The 11,308-nt window shown below is 33.9% G+C and overlaps 1 pseudogene; it reads left to right on the top strand.

The window, feature by feature from the left end:
• The first annotated feature begins 372 nt into the window (after positions 1–372).
• The window catches only part of LOC149236889 (bet1-like protein At4g14600), a 35,338-nt pseudogene continuing 24,402 nt past the window's right edge, over positions 373–11,308 (top strand).

Raw genomic sequence — 11,308 nt, 5'->3', positions numbered from 1 at the left:
CAAACCTTTCTTTCCCTAGCTTCTTTCCCTTACAAATATTCTTCTCAAAAAGTTCAATACTTAGACATGCTATGACTCATCTATATATAGCATTTTTCTTACAATACCATGGTCCACGGGCCATAGACAGGTCTCAAAACCCTCATATCACCTACCCACCTAAGGGACTAAACCCCCTTTGATTGATACTTGCTTCACACTCTACTTCCACATTTCGCGGAGACTTTACACTTTATACAAAAAGGTATTAACTTTTACTCAAATTTGACCTGAGGGACCCTATCCAAACAGGATCAATATAAGTCAATACTGATGTAGGTCCAATAGGGCATCAAAGAGCTATATGTACAAGCGAGTGTGATTCAAGCGAGCATGATTCTGGCGAGCGAGAATCAAACAAATGTGGGAACTGCAAGTGCAACACCAACATTACCTTCGACGTTGGTGGTGATCACAAAGGTCTGTGCAGTGGCCATTCCAAGATCAACAACCAACTACTGAGAAGTTGGTCAAGGAGGTTTTGTAGGCCGCCACTTAGTGCACAACAGAGCTTCAAGCCTTCAAGATAGGGTTCAGTGGACTTAAAGCATGCATCAAGGACGTACCAATATAGTGACTTGGGATGAGTCATGTCATTGCGTTGGGGGCCTGTTGGGATGGGGACCCCCAAGTGTAATTTTTTTCTAAAGTTTGAATCAATTTTGATGTAATATTGTAAAGTATATACACTTTGAGGAGCAGAGCGCAAATAGTGTAGAACATTAAGAGTCAAAGGTGCTTTTACGTATGTCAAAGACCCTTATTTTGTAAAGGGATGGGCTGTTCTGATTTTCACCCATGGGTCACAAACGATGGTAATGTAATGTGAAACCTATAAAAGGAAGTAATCTAGGAGTCATTAGGTAGCTTTTTGGAAGTGTATGAATGAGATTTTGATTCTGTAATTTTGTATTCTGGCGAAGGGCAACGGTCCTACAGCTGAGTGCATGAATACCTTGGCAAGTTCATAGCTTAGTGTGTAGGCCCCTGCAGCTGTGGGCGCAGGGTGAGAACAAGTGTATTCATTGAGCATATGAAGTAATAAATCATATTTGAAACAATTCCATTTATTCTATGCATATTTATGTGTCTCTGTGTTTATGCTCAGTTATGATTTGATTCTCTGTAATATTGTTTTAATTGCATGGTGAAGGTCCATATCTACTTTTTTTATGATAACTTATGCATGTTAGAAAAACTAGGACAAGATCATAGATCTATTTAAGTGTAAATCTCTTTAAGTCTATGATTCTAAAGATAGGGGTTTATGAAGGTCGGATTGGGCCATAGATTAAAGAAACACCTTGATGCTACATCACATAGCTTTCTATATAAAGAAAACTGGGTCTAGCATATCCCAATACTGGCTCGAGTGAGATTGTATTCTGTGCTAAGCGGATTGTTGTTGAAAGGGCCAGTAGTGTAGGGTTTTGTTGGTTAGTGTAGCTAACTTGGATCCTGGGTCCAAGCCCCCTCAAGCCAATAATATATGACTAGATAATATATGACAAAATTAATAATGATTAATGTAAATGAATACTATAGTCCAAAAATAAAAATACGACCAAATAATAAGTACAACAAGTATATGAATTACTCATTTATGTTAGTAATTTTTAATTGTGTCACTTCAAAAATGGAGAATTGCAATTTTTATACTAAAGTGTTTCATTTCACTATAGAGGTCTATGAATCCATCTACAATGTTAAAATTTGAATACCCTTTTGTCTATAAATTCTAACACTGTAGATGGATTCAGATACTCTCAACATCAGGTTGACCATCCTTCATCGTCGGGGAAAAGTTCCCTTCACCATTTCATCTAAGGAGGGTGAGGCCAATGGCACTTGAGATGAAGGACAAGATAAAAGACAAACTGAAGGCAATTGTAACTTCTGAAACTTCTAAAATCCACAAAAATGTCATAGCACATTGCATGTCTTTCCCTGATCTCTATAAGGGTGAAAGGGAAACCAAACTTAGAGCTAGAGAACCCCAAGAAGAGTTTTGCAACCCCTCACTAATGGTCTCGAGGCTTTGTCTTACTGAAACTAGAGGACCTGAACAGTGCACAATTGGAGCAGGGGTTAGGGCCTCTGAATCGCTAGATGACTGCCCTATAAAATTATTAACTTTTCTTTCTAAAGACCTGGTAGGCCCGAAAATTGAGGCATGGTGACCTTTCTATCTAAATTCTAAATGAGAATGGATAAAATCCTTGTGACTAGCCCAAATTTGTTGAAAACTCCCTCCTCCAATGCATCATCCACCAACTCCTCCTCCTTCATGTAGGTTTGATAGTAAGAAACCAACATCTCACCTGAAAAACATATTTGATGAGTAGTTGTGTGTCTCAAAGGGTTTATCATGACAATGATTTATGTACTTAAAATATATACATCACGTAAATAAAAATCTCAAGGTTATCATTAAATCTTATTTTTCATTTTGACAAGGATATCAGAGCCTAAGATTGTCTAGATCCCATTCACTCTTTGTTAAAACTATGCCTCTCTCTATTCAAAAACTCCACATCCCTTTATTTGCCCACAATGTTTCCATAGGCCTATAGGGTTTCTCCATAATTATTGAATTCCTCTCCCATGGTAGAGATTTTTTGATGTCCTCTTTAACATTTTGACTCTGTAAGAAAAAAAAAAAAAAAAAAATCATAACTATAACTATAATTATGCTGATAGGAATTCTTTTTGAATCAGTTCACTTTATAATTTCTTTGACCGGGATATTTATGAGAAATAGAATGGAACTATCAATGTTCTCATAGAAGAGATGATGCAATGAATTCTTAAAGAAGTTTGAGACACTATGTTGGCAAGCAAATTCCTTCGCATTCAGGAGGCTGGCATTGGGAGAACATAACAGTTGTGATATTTTGCAAGAGTATAGGGCTATGATTTGTTTAGGCGAGGAATCAAATCTAGGGTATCCAAGAAACGAGTTCTTTGAGCCTATTGTTGTATGCCTCCACTATCTTATTATATACAGTGAGGTTTGTGGTTAGCAACATAGGTGCTTGTTTTCGAGGCAAATTTATTCCTAATACAAGAGCTTTTCAATCCCTATGGTCGGTGGCGTTTGACTAAAGTAAAAATATCATTGTTGTGCCATGATAAGATTCAGTAAAAGTGTCATGCATTCATACATTTTGAAGATATCCTTTCTTTGGTAATTTATTTGGATTAAACATGCATTTCCTGCCATCTTGCATGCCTCTTGTGTGGAATTTCAGAGATTTGATGAAACCCCTATCCCATAACTATAGATACAAGTTTTCATACATTTTAAAGATATCCATTTTTGGTAATTTCTTTGGAATGAATCTACATTTTCTCGCCATCTTACATATCTATTGTGTGGCATTTTGGAGATTTGATGAAACCCCTATCCATAACTACAGATACAAGTTTCCACTATGAAAGTTCACATGTAACATTACATGTCACCACTAGGGTTTTATGTCCTAATGATTTTTTTTTAAAGAAAAACCCTAGCCCATCTTAACTCGACATTGATACTCCTTTTTGTTTTATGCAGGTTTCATTCTGGAGATACCCAAAGGCCTTCTTGTACTCTGGTCGACCTGAGTGATGATGTGGAAACTCAAGGGATCAGATTGATTGGGTAATCATGGGTTAGAAAAAATCGTGTTTTCTAGTTTTTAACCTATTTAGTTTTGGATGTTACTGTGTGCAACCCACTCCTACTTTTTGGAATTAAGTTTTGGCAACTTTGTCTGTTTCTTTGGATAAGATAGAGAGGTTTGCTGAACCATCAATTTCAGCATGCCAACACCAACAATTATAGCCAATAAAATGCTAGATAATGCAATCTTTTACTATGGAAAATGTTGGTTGAACACTTTCTCAGATAAGCCATGTCTCACTAACTGTCGATGCATGAATTTTATTGGATTCTCAAAATCAGTAGGGCAGAGCTTCGGCTAATGCATGCTATTTAACTAGAGTGGGTTTATTAGAGGATATTGTAGTTTGTTTTCTTAACTAATGGCACTTAATGACTAATTAGTAATTAGTAATGAGTTAATAACACTTCACTAAATGTACTTTAACATATGTTACCTTATTCCATTAAATTACAGTATTGGAGTGTTTAACACTCCAACATTTTTAATTTACTAATTTTCCTTTTTCACCCTTTTGTCTGGATAGTCTCATATATAGGCCATGTCAATTTTGCTTTTACCTAAGACTTGAATAAGATGGAGTTTTCTCAATGGCTAAGCCTGCATTGTCGGGGAATATGGGGTATGATGAATGAATTTAGAGATTCTTTTTACATATTATATATGGTTTATAATAATAATAATAATGTTGTCTATATACTTGAATATTTTTTATTATTATTATAGTATTTCAACTATCATTAAATGCAATTTAGCAAATGAAATATTACTGAGCAATTATCTTAATTGTCATTTATTAAGTCCATAGAAAGAAATGAAAGTTTTGGAGGCACAATTTTTTAAAGTTTCCAATGTAAAAATTTGCAAGTTTTCATTGTAAAAAGATTTACACTTCAAGACATTTGATCTCTCATGCTCTTGTTAAATTGGTACAAAATTGGTAATTAATATCTATCTATATATATATACACACACACACACACATATATAATTAATATATATATATATATATAATATATATATATATATATATATATATATATATATATATATATATATATATATATATATATATATATATATATATTAATATATAGTTACATATATATATGTGTGTGTGTGTGTGTATGTATATATATGTGTGTGTATATATACATATATACATATATATATACATACACACACACACATATATATATTAATTATATATTAATATATATATATATATATATATATATATATATATTTCTTCCAAGAAAACCTCACTGGCCATCTATAAAACTAAAATATTAAAAAAAATAAAATATAAAATCTCAGATTACGAAGGATACTGGTAAGCTATAATTCAAAGCCTAAACATGTATCAATCTCTATGTGTCACAACGATGTAATCCATATGCCCCATAGAAGAGGAGTGCCTTTCATTAAACCCATTCTTTGTTGAAGGCCACAAAGACAAGGAAACTCAATGGGAGAAAGTAGGTTTAGGATTATAGAGCTTGTGGTCATGGTTAGTATTCGCTTGGTCTTATGTTCAAGTCTCAATGAGGGTAGCTTACAAATGAGATTTTACTCTTCAACTTGTCCCACAATAGAGTCTGTCATGCGCTCAACCGTGCAGCAGAGCGTCTAAGCCAATCCAACTCTTGTAGCAGTGCTTATTCATTTGCACTATCATGATTTTTTCATCCAGGTATCCCCATTTTTTTGTTAATTATGTATACTTGTTTTGTGGAAGAGAACATTTTGAGTGATTTCCCTAAAAAATCGATCTTCCCCGGAATCGATCACACGACCTCTTGTGAAAATTTATGCCTTGAATGTTACTACTGGGCATAATTATATATATGTGTTTGGGTGTTTTATTTGGACATTTCAAGATTGCGATGCATCAATCCTTTGTTGGGTGTTGATCCTGATTATCTTCTTTATTTAGAAGTATCACCGCATTGGACCCTAGTTCGTAATGTGGCGGCAATGCCACCAATAATATTTGCGTTGCAAGGGGGGGATCTATGACAACACCCTTGAAGTTAAAAATATATGTAAAATTCCCTTGTAAAATGTTGTAATTTCATAGTCAATCTGGGTCGTTCATTAGGCAGAGATCTGATGGTAGAAGTTATGCTTAATTTAGGTTTTTTTCCCTAGAAAGAAACTCCTCGCTATATATGATGGAATTGTATCGCGTCTATGTAGATATGTATTCTGAGTGAGAAAGAGAGAGGAGATTGTGTGAGAGCGAAGAGGGAATTACAATAGATCTGTTGTAGGTTGTATCTCTTCAGTTTGCTGGAAAATATAAAAGGAAGGACTAGATGTTTCTCATGGACGTAGCCCAAATTGGGTGATCCACGTATATCTCCATCTCTCTTGTTTTATGTGTTTTATGTGTTTATATTTTTGAAATATATTTTATTTGTTCCATTGCTCTGTAAGATATAATTTTCTAACATCCTTATTGCTAGGTCCAATGTTGAATAGATAGCGTCGAGCCATTCCAAATTGCAGGGCTTTGATGTCATATAAAATGCCAAGAAAAAACTTGAAGTAATTTGTCCCAAAGTCGTTTCCTCTACTGACATCATTGCATTGGAAGTCAGACATGTCATGGCAATAGTACTCTAAAGCCTTAAATCCCTCTCGTCATATTTATGTACCTTTGGCAGGCACATTGCATTTAACACGCAATAATTATCTAGTGAAAAAATTGTTAGAGTAATGGACCCAATTATGATGTACCCACTGGACAAAGAGATGGGATAAGATCCTCTCCAGGGGACACTTCGAACATGCTAGACCATACGGATTTAGTCAATGTTCTCAAATGCAAATTTGTCGCAAAGGTTTTATCTGCATCAGATCATGTTGTTCTCAATGGTAGGCCAATATCATCCTTCCATTCAGATAAATAGATTAATGGATAAAGATCCACTTGATTTGTTATACATTTCATAAAATGTGCTTTAGGATTGTGAGCATAATAATGATTAAATATTTAATAAAATAGGAAATAAAAAATATTTACTTGTGATGCATAGGACATAGTAAACCTGAAAATAATATCAGCCCTAAACCTTGAAGGAAAACTTTATGTCCCTTAAATGTTTTGGGTCTGACCAGTAAAGCCAGGGTCTGGATGTCAGAAAGATCTGAATTGTTCCAGTATGTGTTATATGTCACTTTGAGGTCATGGGAAAAATTTCAGTATATAGAAAGCTATAATTCACACAAATCTATAAGTACCAAGTAATGTTGCAGTTTTTAAGTGACAGGTACTGCAGGTTGGAACAATTTCTGCCAATAGATCAAACTTGCCCCTTCAAGGTTATGGGTATATAACAAGAATAGGGTTGGTAGGCAGGTTGAAAAGTTGTCCACCATGTAAATTCTGGTCATTTCAAGGTTTTGGGCAGAATTTCCATATGTGGAGAGGAGTTACACAGTTACTCAACAATAGATAAGCACCAAAACAATGTTGTATTGATTGCAATGCACACTGATAGATATATTGGTTCTAGTCTGAGATGCTTCATAATATTCGAATATTATGGTGTGTTTCCTGCTATGTATTTCATTTAATGCAACATTGTTCGTCTGTATAGTCTAAGCAGTCTAATCATATTTATTGCAATAAATAAATGTGTGTGTGTGTGTGTGTGTGTGTGTGTGTGTGTGTGTGTGTTTGTGCATGTGGATTTTCACAGTTAACAATATAATGTTGAGAATAATTTCTAGAGTAATGTGTGCTCTCATTGAGGTGTTCAACATTTTGGGGGAACACTTAAAACATCTTCAAACACTTAAATATAAGAATGAAGTGTTCCCACACAGAACTCCAGGAATTTTTTTCTCAACGTCACCTTCCTTTTTTTAACTATTAATATTTAAAATTCCTAGACAATTAACAAATTATCTACATCATTGAGATTTAAATTCACTTAGATTATTAAAATTTAAACTTAAACATAAAATCACTTATATTAAGAGATATTTCATACCATTCAAATTTTTTGTTTGGCAAAAATGACTAAAAATATATTAGAAGGATGATGGTTGACATAGTTAGCACCAATACAAGAAAGGTGACATTGGAGCCAAACATTGGAGAAATTTCTTGCTCTAAAGGCCTGGATATTTTGTGGACTTTGAAAAGTTTTTTTTTTTGCAATATTTTTTTCATAACCTGGAATACGTGAGAAAATGTGAACAAACTGTGAACATAAGAGAGTGCAAAAACAATAAGTGGTTAAAACAAGTTTCAATGTTGGTCACAATGGGCTGCAGAGATTGAGTGCCCTTTTTCTTCTTGATTGTTTTTGTTTGTTTCTCTTTTGAGTTTTGAACATGCATTATTGGTTTCTGGAGTTTCCCTTTTCCTTAGGTCACTCAATTCTAAGTAAATGATATACAAACAAAAATACATATAAAATTCTGATAAGTGTATATTGATGACTAGTATATTCAAATTTTAACCACAATTGTCAAATGAACCACCTTTTCCATATGTTTTTCTTTGCTTTATCATCTTTTTTTTCCATCTTTTAGCATAAATCCTTCTCCCAACCTCTTCCCTATATAATCAAAACACAATATCTTTTGAGTGCATTGCTCTCTTTTGTCACTATACAATCTTCATCGAGTTCATCACTCTCTTTTGGGTAACACTTTATTTCCACCATGTCCATTTTGAATAGACAACCCACCTCAACCATTACCTCTTCAACTATTGCACGATATATTGTGTTGCAAATCCACTTCACTTCGTATTCAACATTAATAACCTTTCGGTGTTCTTAAGAATTCCAAATCAACGCCTTCAAGCGAAGTCAACACTAAACAAATCTGTCTTCAAACTATTCGAATTTTAGAAATTTCAGGTTTGTGACGAGGAGATTGAAAACAAGTCTGTCAACACTTTAAAATTTTGACCTTAGACACATAAAAATGCGAGCTTTGCTTGATATATAATTCAAACAACCTTTTGGAGTATACTTGTAGTTTCTTGCTCCATTATTTTTTTAATTTTCAAGTCCTTTTACTAGTTTCAAATCAATTTTTTACTTGAAGTCTGACTTAGTCAATTTTTTGTCTACTTAAGATTTCAAAAACAACAAAAATTGATTTTCTTTCTTTTAAAAATGTCCAAATAGGACATGTCTTGAATACAAATTTCTGAATCTTATTGATCATGAAGAACATGCATGATAAAAAATAAAATAATAATAAATACATAAATCATTATTTTTACATTATGAAGACTGATACTAGTTACATTTTCAACATAAGCCTCCATGTAAGAAACCATGCAACCCCAAGTTGTTTAAGGCTCAATGCTCTCCTTTGGAATTCCTAATAGTCCTCCAATGCAAGGTGTCCTCCAAGGAAAGAAATCTCCCTTCATGTGCTTCTTACATGAAGTGACCAAGCTCCATAGGTCTCCTACACTCCAAGGAAGAATGTCATACAAGCATCCATACAAGGTCTAGAACTCAAAAAGTCCAGTATGCAAGGCCATCATGCAACACCAAGGATCAACCACACACCATGCAGTTTGAAATGACTATTTTATGTAGTTTGTATAGTGGAAAAGTTGGTTTGGATGTTTCAGAAGCACAACATTTAATGGATGGCCTAGATTGGCAAGGTGTTGTTAAAGATATTGCAGCATTTGTGAAGTGGTTGAAGGAAAATGGTTCAAAAAAAGTGAGTATCAAAGTTTAACAACTTTGAACCAAAAGATATTAATCAAGAATGTTTCCCCATCTTGTGAGGTGGCTAAAGAAAATGTTGTTGATGAATATAACAATGTCTTGGACCCTCCTGTGACATAGCCTTAAAGAGTAATGTAAATATTTTAATTACATGAATCAAAATCAAGAACTAAAGGTGTTTGTTGTTTATACTGAATGTAATTGTGGTTTGGGTTGTGTATACAATATTGACCTCAATTCATAACAACAAATAATAAACTCACACTCACAAGTCAATTTCTCTTACATTACTACAAGAGTTTTGAAACTTGATGATCCAAGACTAACCGCATTTCCAAACATGTCTTCCTCTGTCTCAGGACAATTTGTATATGGATATCTAGAGGGAAAGTTCTCTTGTTTGAACTTCAATTGTTAAGATCCTAACATGATAACTACTGATAAGACTTCTAAAATATCAAGTTTTACACATAAAATTTTAATTGGAAATTTGTTGTCACATGGACTATTTTGTTTGAGATCTATAATTTTCCATTATCACTGGGGAAAAGATAGATTTGATCATAGATATTTCTTGTAACTGAGGAAGATGGGAAAATTAACATGTTATTGCATCATTAATACCAATCCTTTATTTAATTTTGATGTGAAAGCCTTGTAACTTAGTTTGTTGTTGAACTTGGTTCTTTTTCTATAAGAATAAATAGAAAACTTTTGTGCTTTATTCTAATAATAAATTGCTACCCAATAAACATTGTTTGAACTTTGCCAGAGCATGTATAAGGGCCAACATTTGTATATCTTAGATAGATAATGACTTCTCCTCATTAGTCAACTTCCTTCTTTCAAATGCAATTATTTTGCATGAGGACAACTCTAATTTTTTTGCTTGATGCACATTCCACTTAAATAGGTTGTGAAAATTATGTAAGTACAAGTACAGGGTAAAAATTCAGTACCTTCTTCCGGTGCTAGAATGTGTCTTTTATTGTCTCTGTCCATTTTATCTCATCCTTTTTTGTAACATCAGTGAGGAGTGGCATGAGGCCTATAAATCACTTAGTAGAGTTCAAACATTATGTGGAGTCTATATCATCAATGAAATCCCTTCAATTGTGTCAGATTCTTTGGCATGGGCCAATTAGGATTGTTGTGAATCATTGTCGGGCAACTTTAACCATGTTTTTAGTGATGATGTGTTGTAGATTTTTTCTTTATAACTTCAAACTTCTTTTGAAAATCCGCAGTTAATCAATTCCACCCTCAAGTTAATCTTGGTAGAAGGGAGTTATTTCTCCATTAAAAAGATTTTAGGAGTCCGGTTGGATCTTTCCTAACCCTATCATCTTACTGCCTTAATAAGAGTGCTCGAACTTGAAAGCATCTTTGTGGTAGTTCCAGATATTTGTTTTTGAATTTCCAGGGCTAGTTTATTGCATTGTAAGGCCACTATTTGATATTTGTATCCTTCTTTGTTGGTTGTAATCATATCATAGTGGTAGTGTATATTCCAATAGGGAAAAGGCTGAAAGTGTGATGCTTTGTTTTCTTGCAACCCTTCTTAACCCCAAGATGGGGAAGTGGCTCTCCAACAAATTTTGTTACAACTATTTTGTTAGAGTTGGAACATGCTTTACTACATATCCTAATCCATTAAAGCACTACTTAGACTACTTCATGATATCAAATAATTTGCCTGCAGGTGAATCGAATTATGAAACTAGATATTAATGAAATAAGTTGGATTCTGCCTCTATCTTTATAAGTATCTTCGAAGCTAGCTGTCCTGACTGCGAGTTGAAATTATTTGGTTGTTGGGATTTCAAATAGTCAATTCCTTCCCAAAATTATTTAATTGAACCCCTGCTAGTAGAAAACTTAACAGCTAAT

The sequence above is a fragment of the Pinus tabuliformis genome, chromosome 8 (genome assembly GCF_031772625.1).
Source record: "Pinus tabuliformis cultivar Carrire ecotype Pingquan chromosome 8, CPIR1, whole genome shotgun sequence".
Taxonomy (NCBI): Eukaryota; Viridiplantae; Streptophyta; class Pinopsida; order Pinales; family Pinaceae; genus Pinus; species Pinus tabuliformis.
This window is presented reverse-complemented; position numbering and strand designations above follow the sequence as displayed.